Source organism: Podarcis tiliguerta, assembly GCF_965153285.1.
Source record: "Podarcis tiliguerta genome assembly, chromosome: 3".
In the NCBI taxonomy this organism is placed as follows: domain Eukaryota; kingdom Metazoa; phylum Chordata; class Lepidosauria; order Squamata; family Lacertidae; genus Podarcis; species Podarcis tiliguerta.
The window spans coordinates 16,711,122-16,725,279 of NC_139536.1; positions in this window are offsets into that span (position 1 = coordinate 16,711,122).

The following is a 14,158-nucleotide window of genomic DNA, read 5'->3' on the forward strand; positions in this document are numbered from 1 at the left end:
TATATCTATATCTATCTATCTATCATCTATCTATCTATCTATCTATCTATCTATATAATTTTGTATTTAAATACATTGTTTAAATATTATTTTATTGCAACGTATGCAATTTGTATACAATATGCAATCTTTAAGCAATTTGGTAGATTTCTTTGGCTGAGAAAGGCCAAAGAAAAAGCAGAAAAGGCAGAAAAGTGCTAAATATGAATGATGATTGTGTTTCAAGCCATGCCTTAGTCCAGGAGGTGTGAATCTGGTCCATTTTCTTAAAAATGCAGATCACATGAATTTCTGTTCCATGCCTTTCTCAAAATGCATACCATTCCAATCCAGCAGCTCCCTGCAAAATCAGAAAAATATTTTGAATATTGGGGAGGCCAAGACATGTTCTGCATCTTCAGTGGTGGACAGGGAGCTGTGGGAAATATTGGAACACAATTCTGCAAAGTGTGCTGCTTTCTCTAGAGGAGAAGAATGAAAATCTCAGAATTTTTCTAAGAAAAAAGAAATCTGCAAGCAGGACTGGTGACCAGTTAGAGATCACATAGTGCAGCCTTTGCTAAACTGGCCCCTTCCAGATGTTTTAGACTACAGCTCCAATCATCCACCCAAATTAGCTGGGGCTGACACGAGTGTAGTGTAGTGGTTAAGAGCGGTGGACTCGTAATCTGGTGAACCGGGTTCGCATCCCCGCTCCTTCACATGCAGCTGCTGGGTGACCTTGGGCCAGTCACACTTCTCTGTAGTCTCTCAGCCCCACTCACCTCACAGAGTGTTTGTTGTTGAGGAGGAAGGGAAAGGAGATTGTTAGCTGCTTTGAAACTCCTTAGGGTAGTGATAAAGTGGGATATCAAATCCAAACTCCTCCTCCTCCTCTTCTTCTTCTTGTAGTTCAAAACATCTGGAGGGTAGTGAAGTTGAGGAAAGCTGGCCTAGTGATGACATCATGGTATAATGTAACAAAGCAGACTTGGCTAAGTAAGGATGTCATGGAGGGCAAAGGAGCCACTTAAGAATGAAGGCAGTGCTTCCTGGAATGGTTGCTGTGGACGAGTCTAGCTGATTGAATCACCAAGCGCCCTCACTCTACACTGCAACACTGCCCTCCCAATATCAAAAGGGGACGCTTTTCAGAGTTGCTGAACATGTTTGTACAATATGTCTCAGCCCTACTGCAGACAGTGGCAGAGCTTCATGCTCCAGCACCGGGGGCGGAGAGCAGGAAGGGGCGTGGCTGGCGCGTGTCCCGGGGGCGTGGCGTGCCACCCGCAGGGGGGGCAGTTGCGATGGCACCCCACCGGGATCATGGGGGCAGGGGCGGTGCGCTCCCCCCACCCCCTCTTCCTCCGCCAGTGGCTCCAGAGACATCACATTACCTGGATTATTTATTTATTTATTGTTCTTAAGTATTTTAAAAAACAAAAAGCAGTAGGGGGCAAAAAACCCCAACATAGCTTCAGAGATAAATGTTTCTGACATATCTAATAAATGTCTAGGGCAGACAGAGAACAACAACCCTGACCATGAACACTCCTGCTACCGTATGGTGTGGTGTTGATGAGGGACTGATGGTATTAAATGTGGGGAGACCTTTCAGAATCATCAGAACAGCTGCATCTGAGGCCAGTGCAGTGCTTTTCCTGCATTAAAATGCATAGGGTCTTATTAACTGTAGCATTGAGCAAAGACACAGGAAAATCAGAGCACATTTCATGTAACACTCTTGGATGGGGAAGAAACTGTCACACACCCCTTTGCTAAGGAATTTGGTTGGGAAACTGATGGCCTTTTGCTATCATGATGAAATAAATTCCCCTTTCTGGTAAACATCTCCCAATGTGACCTTGTCAGGATAGAATTTAAGCAAGAGAGCTCTGTCAACACGGCACTGAATGCATAAGGGAAGGAGATCAATGGCTTTGGTAAGTGATACGAAAAGTATTTAAGACTTCTTTATGAGCAGATTTTTAATATATATATATTTTAGACTTCTACCTGCGTGATTCTCTCTGCATGAATTCTGACACGAACAACACGGCCCTCCATTGATAGATGAGGTTGCCACGGCTGCGGAGGTAAACTTAGCATGAGTCAAAGAAAGGTTACTTGTTAAGTGTGGCTCTTGGATTTGACGACTTGCATGGATGGAATTTAGACTCTGCAGAGGGTACTTTTCTTGATTCCAAATATATGTCTTTTTCACAGGAAAAGCTCTAGCTTAATCGCAAATTGCTGTGCTTAAAACCAAGTCACTTACCAGGTACAGAAGAATCATTCCTTTCACAGCAAGGAGTAACTGGGACAAATTCTATTACCTAGGATGGGGTGGACGGCTGATGACACATTAACACCTGATGTATGGCTGATGCTGTCAAAAAAGTAAGGAAAGGAAAGGAAAAACAAAACATGAGAGCCTCTTGCTGCTAAACATGCCTCTGATCCTCAAACCACATTTTCCTCTATGCTGTTATTCATTCAGGTGGTCTTCCATTTCCATGTATATGCGTGCATGTCTCCTGAAACTTCATCAGAATTTGTGTGTGTTTCTCCTAATATACTCATTTTTGTACACTCCTCCCCCTAACACACACAGTTTTGCAAAGCCATTTCCCCAAATCTTTGTATGCTATTTTCTAGCGAATCTTTAGGCATAATGTACCTTAGCATATGCATCTTGTACACGTCACTTGGCTGCAGAACTGCATTTCAGGATTCAGAGAAGTGCATGTTTTTGAAGGATGGTTGTTTCAGAAAGTGTTGCTCAGGTAGGTTCACATTTAAATGCTAATGGAATTAAATCTCCGTCCCCCCTCCAATCCCCATCTTCAAAGCAGGTGTCACATTACAGCTCAATATGTGGTCCCTTGAAAATGGAGAATCCTATTGTTGGGATTGGGCTGTAGGGTTGAGATGGGCTGGAAGCTAGGGGCCAGGAATTGCACTTAGGAATCCTAGCTGAGGGGCAAACTGAAGATCAAGCCAGGAGTGAAGGACAAGTCAAGTTAGGAATGAAGAACAAGCAAATGAAACAGGAACATAGAGAAGCTCAGAAGGCCATGTTGTTCAGGCAAGGACCTCTTATATGCCTTCCGGCCCAGGAGGGTCCAATTGCCAGGTTGGGTGGGTGGAAGCAGTCTGGGCTCTGATGGTACTTCTCACCTCCTAGAATCCTAGATCAGGGGTCAGCAAACTTTTTCAGCAGAGGGCCGGTCCACTGTCCCTCAGACTTTGTGGGGGGCAGGACTATATTTTGAAAAAAAGAATGAATGAATTCCTATGCCCCACAAATAACCCAGAGATGCATTTTAAATAAAAGCACACATTCTACTCATGTAAAAACACCAGGCAGGCCCCACAAATAACCCAGAGATGCATTTTAAATAAAAGGACACATTCTACTCATGTAAATCCACGGGCCGGATTTAGAAGGTGATTGGGCCGCATCCGCCCCCATGGGCCTTAGTTTGCCTACCCATGTCCTAGATAAATGCTGCAACATGCAGTTCACTGGCTCACCACATGAGGCAGCTGCACGCAGATCCAAAGACCATCAGTTCAAATATTGACACCACCTGACAGTCATAAACATGCATGCTGAGTTTCAGTGCAAATTCCCTATGACTCAGCTCCATATGTGCTCAGCTGCATGTATTCTTTTTGAATATTATCCACAGCTAAAACAGTGTTAATTCACCCAGAGGAGGAACTGAGTCATGCAGTCTCTTTATTTGCCTAACCTAGCTGCTGCTTGAACTTCGCAGAAAGAATGAAGTTGTCAATCTGCTCACTAATGTCCATTGTGCTATTCTGGTTCTCGAATGATATATTAGCAGTGTGTTTCACAACATTCCTTAACTCCAAGGGGCAGGTGGGTTGAAGTTTTGTTTGAACCTCAAGCTTTAAAGTTTGTGGTAGGTAAACATAGATGAAGTCACAGAATGAAGAGAATAATAAAGCAGAGGCTGTGTCCATGTATCCTTCTCTTTGATGGCGTTCCTGCTTCATGCTGGTAGCTGAAGTGGCATAATTTCTTTGTCATGCTGAGCTCCTGCCTTTAAATGTTTACCGCTGCACCACTGATACATCAACTGTGCATCATGACAAAATATTTTGTACTACATTATGTTATAGTTTGTGTTTTTCTCCCCACCCTTCATGGTTGGAGTGGTGGTGTCCAGCTAATTCAAAGTGTGGAGCTGTGTCATGAACGTGAATACCAAATTCCATCCTAATACCTCAGTCTTCAACGTATAAACCAATAGAAGACCGAACAAATAAGCCAAATCAAAGGGCCAATTTCAGTTAGTCAAAAGAAACTTTGTGAGTTTTTGAGAATTTCCTTGGCAGTCCATCATATCCAATATGCCTATACAGGTCCTTCATTGGGTTGATCAATTATTATTACACACACACACACACACACACACACAGAGAGAGAGAGAGAGAGATTCCCCCATCAGTGTTTCTCCATTTGCAAAAAGTAATTCTGGGTGATTAAGGGCTCATGGGCTTTTGTTTCACTTCCTTGGACACAGAACTTCACTTTAACCTATCCTGCTGCTTCCTGTTACATAAAAGGGAGGCTCAGCAGGTAGTCACTGCTAGACATTTATTTTGTTCTCTTCCTTAAATTCCAAAATTAGCTTGGTTAGGGGTGGGCAAGAGTTTGCAGCCTGTTATCTTGTTGTGCGTCCTTGCAGAGAGAGAAAATTGGAAGATGAAGACTCTCACTGCGTCACCTTATAGGGGCCAGAGCAAACTTGCAATAGTTGAAGGTACCATTTGGGAAATAACTGAAGTGGAGGAAAAACTGGCAAATTATCAACTTGCTGAGAAGGGGAAAGGTAGCGGGACTCCCCTCTCTGAATGAAAGAGAGATGGATTTTATATGGGCAAGTTTAATTATGTACAGAAGAGCAAAACTTTTAAGATTTATGTGATCATTAATACTTGACTTGGTAATTATTAACTCGCCTCCTTGACACTTGGCACAACCCATCACTGCTCCCATGAGGGTGATGATATTTGGTGACATGGCGCTCACTTACAAATGGGTGCTTTCAAATGTTGTCTGCTCGAAAAAATTATAAGCTTTCAGCAGTGGAAGATGAGCCACCATGATACACCATGATACACCCGGTATTATTGCAGTGTGAGGGACAGGGAAAGATGGAGGGCACAAGGAGAAGGGGACGACAGAGGACGAGATGGCTGGACAGTGTTCTCGAAGCTACAAACATGAGTCTGACCAAACTGCGGGAGGCAGTGGAAGACAGGAGTGCCTGGCGTGCTCTGGTCCATGGGGTCACGAAGAGTCGGACACGACTAAACAACAACAACACTCATGTTAGAATATCTACAATCAGCAAAACTGACGGTATCAGTTAGAGGAATATCGAAACAAAAAACAACTAGAGAATGGATAATATTTAAGAACCATGTAAAACTTTATTGTACAAACAACTGCGTGATATTTGTAAAGAAAAAGATCAAAGGAATGTATACAAAGCAGAAAGAAATGATATTATGCAATGTAAACCTCTGTAAAAAGGAATGTTATATCAAACAGTATAATGAGAAGGATGGGATTGTGCTGATGAGTACTTTTACTATGTAAATAACGTTCTCTTTTTAAAAAAATTGATTTCTTTGTTTCTTATCTTTGTTACTTCTTTATTTCTTTATAAATTATATATATATATGTATATGAACCATCACTATAATCTAAGGTGTTAGTTGTAGCTGAGAGAGAAAGAAATAGGGTATGTATTGGTGGATAATGGTCCTCCATATGGAAGACTGTAGCACTGTTGTGCCACTCACCTACCTCTTGGTTTGGCCCAATATTAGGGGGCGCATCCATGCCATGACCACCCCTGTTTTAACTCTTTCCCCCACCATGTTCCTTAAAAATATTGCCCACCCTAAAGCTTCTATTTGCACCTGTAGGGAAGCCTCCATTGACATAGCAGCTTCAGAGGGGTGATTTTAACTGAGACCACTGCAGGGGGGAAAGGTGTAAATTCTCCCTCCCCACCACGTGCTCCTGATGCTGCTCAGCCCCCTTACCTGAGACTTACGTTTTCAAGGGAAAGGGTCATAGCTCAGGGGCAGAACATCTGCTTTGCATGCAGAAAGTCTCTGGTTTGCTAAGGTTTTCTGGGACATCATTTACAATGAACTAAAAGATATATTATAATATAACTTTAGTAAAAAACCAGAGGCATTCTTACTAGGGCTAATTAATGAAGAAATTTATAAAAAAGATGTAAATTTATTTATGTATGCCACAACGGCAGCGAGAATTCTTCTGGCTCAAAAGTGGAAGCAGCAAGAACTCCCCACACTGGAAGATTGGAGAATAAAGATGGTAGAATTTGTGGAGTTGGTGAAGCTGACGGGGAGAATCAGGAATCGACCCAAAGAAAAATATCAAAAGGACTGGAGCAAATTTATTTATTATTTGAAAGGAAACTGTACTCCTTTGAAAATGTTTGTAGCATTAACGTGAAATGTTTAGTAATGTGAAATTAAGATGCTGATTTATAAATAAGAATGTGATTTCTTAAGGTTATTATATGATAAAGAAGTGACTATGGAAATGCGATAGATATGTTAAATGTTATAGGGATGTCAGAAAGAGAGATAGAGGGAAGTCAAAGCTCATTCTGAGAAAATAATATAAGTTGTGAACATGTGTATTGAATTAAAATGAAACATGGAAAATTCAATAAAAATTATGTTTTAAAGAAAAGAAAGTCCCCGGTTCAGCTCCCAGGTAGGGCTGGGATAGATCCATGCCTGAAATCCTGGAGAGGTGCTGCCATTCAGTGGAGACAACACTGAACTAGATAGAGCAGTGGTCTGGCTCAGTACAATGCAGCTTTCCTTCCATGCATGTTAATTGTGATCAGCCCTGTGCTTTCTGCAAATCTTATTAGCCAGCTGAGCTGGAGTGGCAAGAAAGAGGAGGGCTGCTGAGATCAAAATCACCAGAGCAGTTGGAAATCTGATTCTGGGGCTGATTTGAGTTGCGAGTGGAGACAGCAGTTCTGAAGGGCCACGGGGCTACTGGCAACGAGGGGAAAGGCTTTCAGCAAGGCCCAGAGGCGATGGAGAAACTGCTTTTTAAAGGAAGGCTCCCAGCCGAGCTCAAACACTCTGAAAACGACAGTCAGGAATCTGAAGCAGCTTGCATGAGGGACTGTAAAGACTTGGGGGGAATTTATTGTTTGAAGTCGTTTCAGCATTTCCTTATGCCAGGAACAGCCAAAATGGTTGAACAAAGAAGGTGTTGGACTCCTGAGGATCATAGAATCGTCGTAGAGCTGGAAGGGCTCATGAGGGTCATCTAGTCCAACCCCCTGCAATGCAGGAATCTTTTGCCCAATGGGGGGCTTGAACCTATGACCCTGAGATCACATGGACAGGGCTATCACTAAGGATGTTCCTTTTTCACAGAATACATCTGGTGCCATGCAAACTGTATTGCTTCTCCTTTTTCTATAAGGCATATTAATCCACATGATGTGGGTAATTCATGGGAGGGGCAGCCCACCAGGCAGAAACGTCCACCCCAGAAAGAGGAGATGAATGTATGTATGCCATCAATATGTGTCATTATTGTAGTGTTGGTGGCAGTGATGTGCAAAATACAGTGGTGCCTCGCAAGACGAAAAGAATCCGTTCTGCGAGTCTCTTCGTCTTGCGGTTTTTTTCGTCTTGCGAAGCAAGCCCATTAGCGGATTAGCGCTATTAGCGCTATTAGCGGTTTAGCGGCTATTAGCGGCTATTAAAGGCTTAAGGGATTAGCGGATTAGCTGCTAAAAGGCTATTAGCGGCTTAGATCAGCTGATAAGCGGCTTAGTGAACAGCTGATAAGCGGCTTAGCGAACAGCTGTTAAGCGGCTTAGGGGCTTGGGAAAAAGGCTGGGAGGGGGAAAAAAACCCCAGGAATCGCAAGGCATTTTCGTCTTGCGGAGCAAGCCCATAGCAAATTCGTCCTGCGAAGCACCTCCAAAACAGAAAACCCTTTCGTCTAGCGGGTTTTCCGTCTTGCGAGGCATTCGTCTTGCGGGGCACCACTGTACCAGCTTAGTAATTACTATTTTTATTCGAGAATGTTTGGGGGGGGAAAGCTTGCTTTTCCCAAAAGCCCTCTTTTGGATCATAATGGTAGACACATGATGGTGGTGGTGTATGCATGCACCTTACTGTATTGGCTCCTGGGAACTATAGTATTCAGCCATGGAGTCTCTCAAACATGTGGGAATGTTCGGGGAGGCAAGAGAGGATATATTGTTTAATTATATCCTTTCCAACTTGCGTTAAGTTCTATAATTTAGCAGAGTAACATTCCCCTTTTAAACTTACACAGTGGATAGGTTTGCCAGGCTTGCTTAATCCTCTAAAATAAGTTTCCTGGTAATTCCCCTTTATTCCCTCCTAAAAGGAATAGACACGACCAGTCTTGTATAAAAGGTATAAAATAGTTTACTCACACATTCTGTTCACAGATGGATCCCAGAAGGCAGACTTAAGTTACAAAATATATACACTTGGAATCAATCCCATAAGGAGATGTAGTTCCTTTGTCCTCTCTGAAGCCAAAAGAGCATCTCAGGCTGATGCTTCTTCGATGAAAGCAAAATGGAGAAGAGAGAGATGTGGTGGCCAGTCCTCTGCTTTTGTTATCTGCACAGGTAAGGTCACACCCACCTCTGGTCACATGTAGAGGAAGTTTGTCCCAGCACAGGAGGAAACAGGAAGTTTATCTACTGGCTGGACAAACATCCCTCTTCATGTCTAAACATGTCCACTCTAGGAATGTTGTATTTGACTGCCCTGTGTTTCACACCCCACAAAACAAACCCACTTCCCACAATTCAGGGGCTGTGTGACTATCAAGAGGATCCCCTCTGCTGATCTGATTTACACAAGAGTGCTTCTATAGGGAAGGAGGAAGCCCTTCAGATATTTGAGTTCTAAGTCATTTAGGGTTTTAATGTGAGTACCTTAAATCAGATCCAGAAATGAACTGGCGACCAGTGAAAAATATAGCAAAAAAATTACGTGCACATTGAAATCCAAAAGGACAGATCCTGAGAATTTTTTTGGACCAAGCTCCTTTTAGCTCCCACAAAATTCAATGCCCAGGATTCTTTGTGGGGAAGCCCTGACAGCGAAACTATTACCAGTGTTTCCATCAGAGTGGGATTTTGGGGCCATACATACAGGTCCCAAAATAAGCAGCCATGCCCCAAAACTGAGAAAGGTCAGCTTGCCGCACTTCAAAGTAAGTGAAGTAATGCACATTCTCATCTAAAGAAGTGAGGGACATAAGACCATAAGTCCAGAGTCTAAAGTTACCATTTGACTGGTACCCAACTCCTAGGTGTTTGTTGTGGAGATACAGCCTTAGTTTTCTTGCCAAACTCTATTGCACCTCCACCCATGTGTGTATGCATTTTATATCCAAACCCACCCCCTCTCTTCTCTCTACTTCACACATTTGATGGAGTCGGCACTTCTGTGAAATCAATTAGATTTTTTAGAAGCTGCACAGTCTTTGTTTTTTCCCTGTGTAGCTGAGCTGCTCTTCCGAAATCTGCCTGCTAAGAGTTGTCCACAAAACTCTCATTTCCTGAACCTAGAAACTGCAGAAAGGTCAATTATTTTTCAGACACATCATCTCTTTAATCCTTTTTAGCACCTCGTAAGTAACCGTCATGCCCTGGAGATAATAGCAGAATTTGCAGGAACAAATTAGCAAGCAAGGGGGCTTAAAAACAGAGCTTTTGTAAGCTGTTTAATTGGGGACATTATGATTCTTTTTGAAGTTGCTGACCCACAAATTAAAATAAGCTTGCTGCAGTTCCTTATGGGGGTTTCAAGCATATGCTGCTTTCTGATTTATTGCTCAAGATTTGCCTTCTGCTTTTTCAAAGGAAAGAGACGGGCAGTGTGCACAGGTAATGGTGTGTAGCTGATGTAGCTGTGAGCTCATCTCGGCCAAGAATCCACCAGGTAGATTTTGGCAAGCCATCAGCTCTTAGCAAGTCTCCCCTCCATCTGAAATTTGTGAATAATGATCCTGACTTCTCTTACACTGATGTTGTAAAGATGACTGAAGAGCAAAATCTGGTATGGATTTGTATTCAATGGCGTATTGATTGGGAAGTCTCACAACCCCCTCAGTTTCACAGTCATATTCACACAACTTAGAATGGCTATGTGGGGGTTTGGGGTAGTTTGGGGGGCATTGAGGATATCAGAGTGACACCCCCCCAGCATTTCTCCAATTCCCATTCAGCTGGTGACCACCATTTTGTTTTGCCCAGAATGCCCTGCGATGATGCAATAGCATGATGTAGCTTTGTGCTGAGGGGCATTCTGGGAGACAAAATGGCGCACACAGACCCTACTGAAAGCTACCATGCTAATGCAGAAATGCAAAAAAGGAAGGAAGGAAGCTTCACCCTGTCTCACTCACCCCCTCTTTTTGTTTCCCCACAGCTTTCATTTGATAGCTTTCATCCCAACTCTGAATAATGTCCACCTTTTCAAAACAGCCAGTTCCTCCCTGCAGACAACAAATCAAACCACAAGTCCAGCAGAAGCAAAGGTTTGCAGTTAGATTTCCCCTTCAAACACTTCAACTTTCCTTAGACTGGAGGAGGAGGGATTGCAGCTGACAGCAGCCAGGGGTTTATCTATATTTGCAGAACTCTGTATAACCAGCTTGGTCTGCTATAGCTAGGTGTATATGTCCCAGTTTGTCGTGTATGCCTTCGCCTTTTCCCCTTTGATACTTCTGGTTTATTTCATGTTTAATTTACTCCAAATGAGCTTTGGATTTCCTTGGAGAATCATCTACACAGAAAAGCTTTTGCATGTTTCTCAGAGCCAACCCAGATGCTTCAGCTTTGCAGATATGCCACTTCTCATCAGCCTACAAACAGAAGGCATTAAAAGTTTCGCATCTCCACCCTGAGCTGTCTCAAACGGTGGTTAATGTCACAGTGAATGGAACTAATTTGCCTGCTATCTTGCAGTCCTCAATCAAGCAGAATTCAACCTGAGTGAGCCCTTGCAAGGGTCAGATGACAGCTGCAAAACCTAGGTCCGCTTTCCTGGCAGTGAGCCCCATTTAACACAGGAGGCTTGTTCACAAGTCCACATCTGCTAGCATCCGTTTGAAAAGAGTGTACACCCACTGATTCATACAGTCTGCGGGTACAAAGAATACATGCCGATTAAATGCTACCTGTGAATAATTGTATGAGTGTACAGCTTGATTATTTGTGCACACAGGTGCGTTGATTGCACACTCATTGAATGTATGGTGTGAACACCCTTTGTGGGACTTGCTTATGAGTAAACAGGGATAGGGGTACACTGAACATGCAGTGGCTGTGATTTGTAGTGCACCCATCTTTCCAATGGGTGGAGTCACCCTTCACCTAACAGTAGGAAAGGGAGGCTCATGTTAGCAAATGACACTCATGGCTCCCCTAAACAGGGGCTATGGAAACTTTTGTCCTATGGAAGTTGATGGACTACAAATCTCATGGTCCTTGACCCTTAGACCTGCTGGCTGGGTCTGATGGGAACTGGAGTCCAGCGATATCTAGTTTCTGCAGCCCTGCTCTAAACCACCAGATGCTGGCATACTGCTCTACAAGAGAGCAGGGAGATTTCTGAATTTTAGGCCGTTCCCAAAAGATTTGCAAAAGGGCAGGTCTGGTTGCACAAAACGCTCGCCTGCGCTACAGCTGTAATGCAATCCTTGTGGGAATGTTCAGGGTGGCAGGAGAGGATATATGGTTTATTAATATCCTTCCTAACTTGCGCTGGCAAGTTCCTATACTTAGCAGGGTTTACATTCCCCTTCTCTCACACAGCAGAAATCTAGTTGCAGGCTCGTTGGTGTTAGGAGCGTCCTACTCTTGTGTAGGACCTTGGCAGAGACACATGCCCCACTGGCATGTTCTCTACCTCCTGGTCGATTGTTCGGGAGCTTCAAAAGTTTTCTTCTGCCCGAACATAACAGCGACCAATGCCAAAAGGCATTAGCACACTTAGGGATCTGCAGAGTATTCACAGTTTGCATAACAGAACCAATAGCACAGCATTTTGGCTAATCTACTTTATTTACATATAATACACTCGGAGCATTCTGACTTAGCTCCTGCCACTTTCTCATCAGACAGCAAAGAGAAAGAACAAAGGACAATAGTCCCACTTCACAGAACACAGTAACACAAAACATCCTGTCTCCGTCACTTCCCACACTGTGGAATGAAAACATACACCATCATGTGATTTCTATCATGTGATAGAAAACAATCCCATGACTGCAGATCCCATGACTGCAGATAAGGGGAATGAATTTCCAACAGTTAGAACCTCTTACTATTATGCAATTCAATCTCCTTCAGATTGCATTGTATGTTCCTGGTAAGATCCCCTTTTAAATCCCTCCTAAAAGAATAAAGACACCACAGTCTTATTCATTAGCAATAAAAATAAAGTTTACTCATGATCAGGCAGAGCACAGTGTGATCGCTGAAGGCAGGCAAGGAAGGATGCTCCAGGCCAGGAGGAACAGGAAGTTTCGACTGGCTGGCCCAAACATACTCTTGCATGTCCACTCTAGCAAAACAAGGAATGTTGTATTTGACTGTTCCCAGTGGATTACATCCCACAATCCTTGCCTTTGCAATTTTTAAATGTGCGTTGAGTGAGCCAGCCAGCAGTAAATCATACGGAGTAAGTGGAGTTAACTCTTTATTAGAAAAAACAGGATCTGCACAGGTGTGGCAGGCCTAAGGAGCACTGCAACTCTTCTTCTGTAGGTCTTGCCTCTATGAAGAAATGGCAGAGGCTGAAGGTCCCCACCTCCCCTCACTGTCTAAGTCTCCTCCTCTTCAGAGTTTCCCCCAAGCAATCTGAGACTGCACCTGCGTGCCTGTCTTTCTTCCTCCCACTTCATGCCTCTCCTGGTTCTGCGAGACCAGGGAAGAGGGGAGCTTGTTGTAGCAAGAGAGGGAGGCACCCATGATCCTTCACCAGCCTGACTCATCTCTGCCTCTTGGTCCCCTCCTCTCCTACTTCAGTTTCTGATTCTGATTCTGAACTGCTCTCTGGCACAGACTCCCTCCGTTCACTAACCCCTGTTACCGATTCAGCTTCCAATACTTCCTCCTTCTAGTCTTCTGCCTCCTCTCCCTATGACCATTCATGGTTGTCCTACCGCCAATCCCCTGGCTCTACTGACTGAGCTGTATAACTACAACAATTGTATATTTTCTCTTTTCTTGCCCTTAATTTGTTATTCCATTTCTACTGTTTCTCTTGTGCCTATTTTTAATGGTGATGATGATGATGAAAAACAGTAATAGCATGAGTAAGAAGTACGTTTATTGCAATTATCCCTCCATTAGCTTAGAGGTGTGATTGATGTGTTTTCACGCAAAGGGCACAAAGCCACCCACATGTTATTTTCGACACCCTCAAGAGTAATCAATTAGGATTAAATAAACCATTCTAACACCAAGCTGAACAGTTTTATTTTTATTGAGAGCATCCTCCTGGGCTGAACTCTTCCAGCTGCAGCAAACTGAAACAGATTGAATAGTCCTAGCTGCGAGCTGATCCTATCAGTCGTCTTACTTGGCAAATCAGTATGGAAAGGAGAAGGGGGAAATTGCTCCTGCCTCAGTGACAGTATAGCCTGCCACTAGCATTACAAACTGGCCCAGGGCACTGTGTTTGCACAACAGCCTGGTTCTGTGGTGATGTGTGGTTTTAGGCACAACAGGGTGGGTATTTTGCGTAGAGATGGTATACTGGGCGTGACAAAAGTCATGCATGCCATGTCCAGAAATTCAGCCCTATATATTCTCCTATATCCTGGCTGATTCACCATGTGCCATTAAAACGATGAAAAGAATTGTTGTTGTGGTTAGCATTCCCCCCACTCTTCAACCAAAAATCTGTCCCAAGGTGACTTATAAATATCAGTGAGAAGACAGTTCCCACCCTCAGGCTAACAATATGAGAGACACAACACAAAAGGAAAAGAGACTGGGAAGGGAGGAGGAATAAAGCAAGCTGGGACACGAATTCTTTTTCTTCCTTTCTCTTTAAAGCTCAC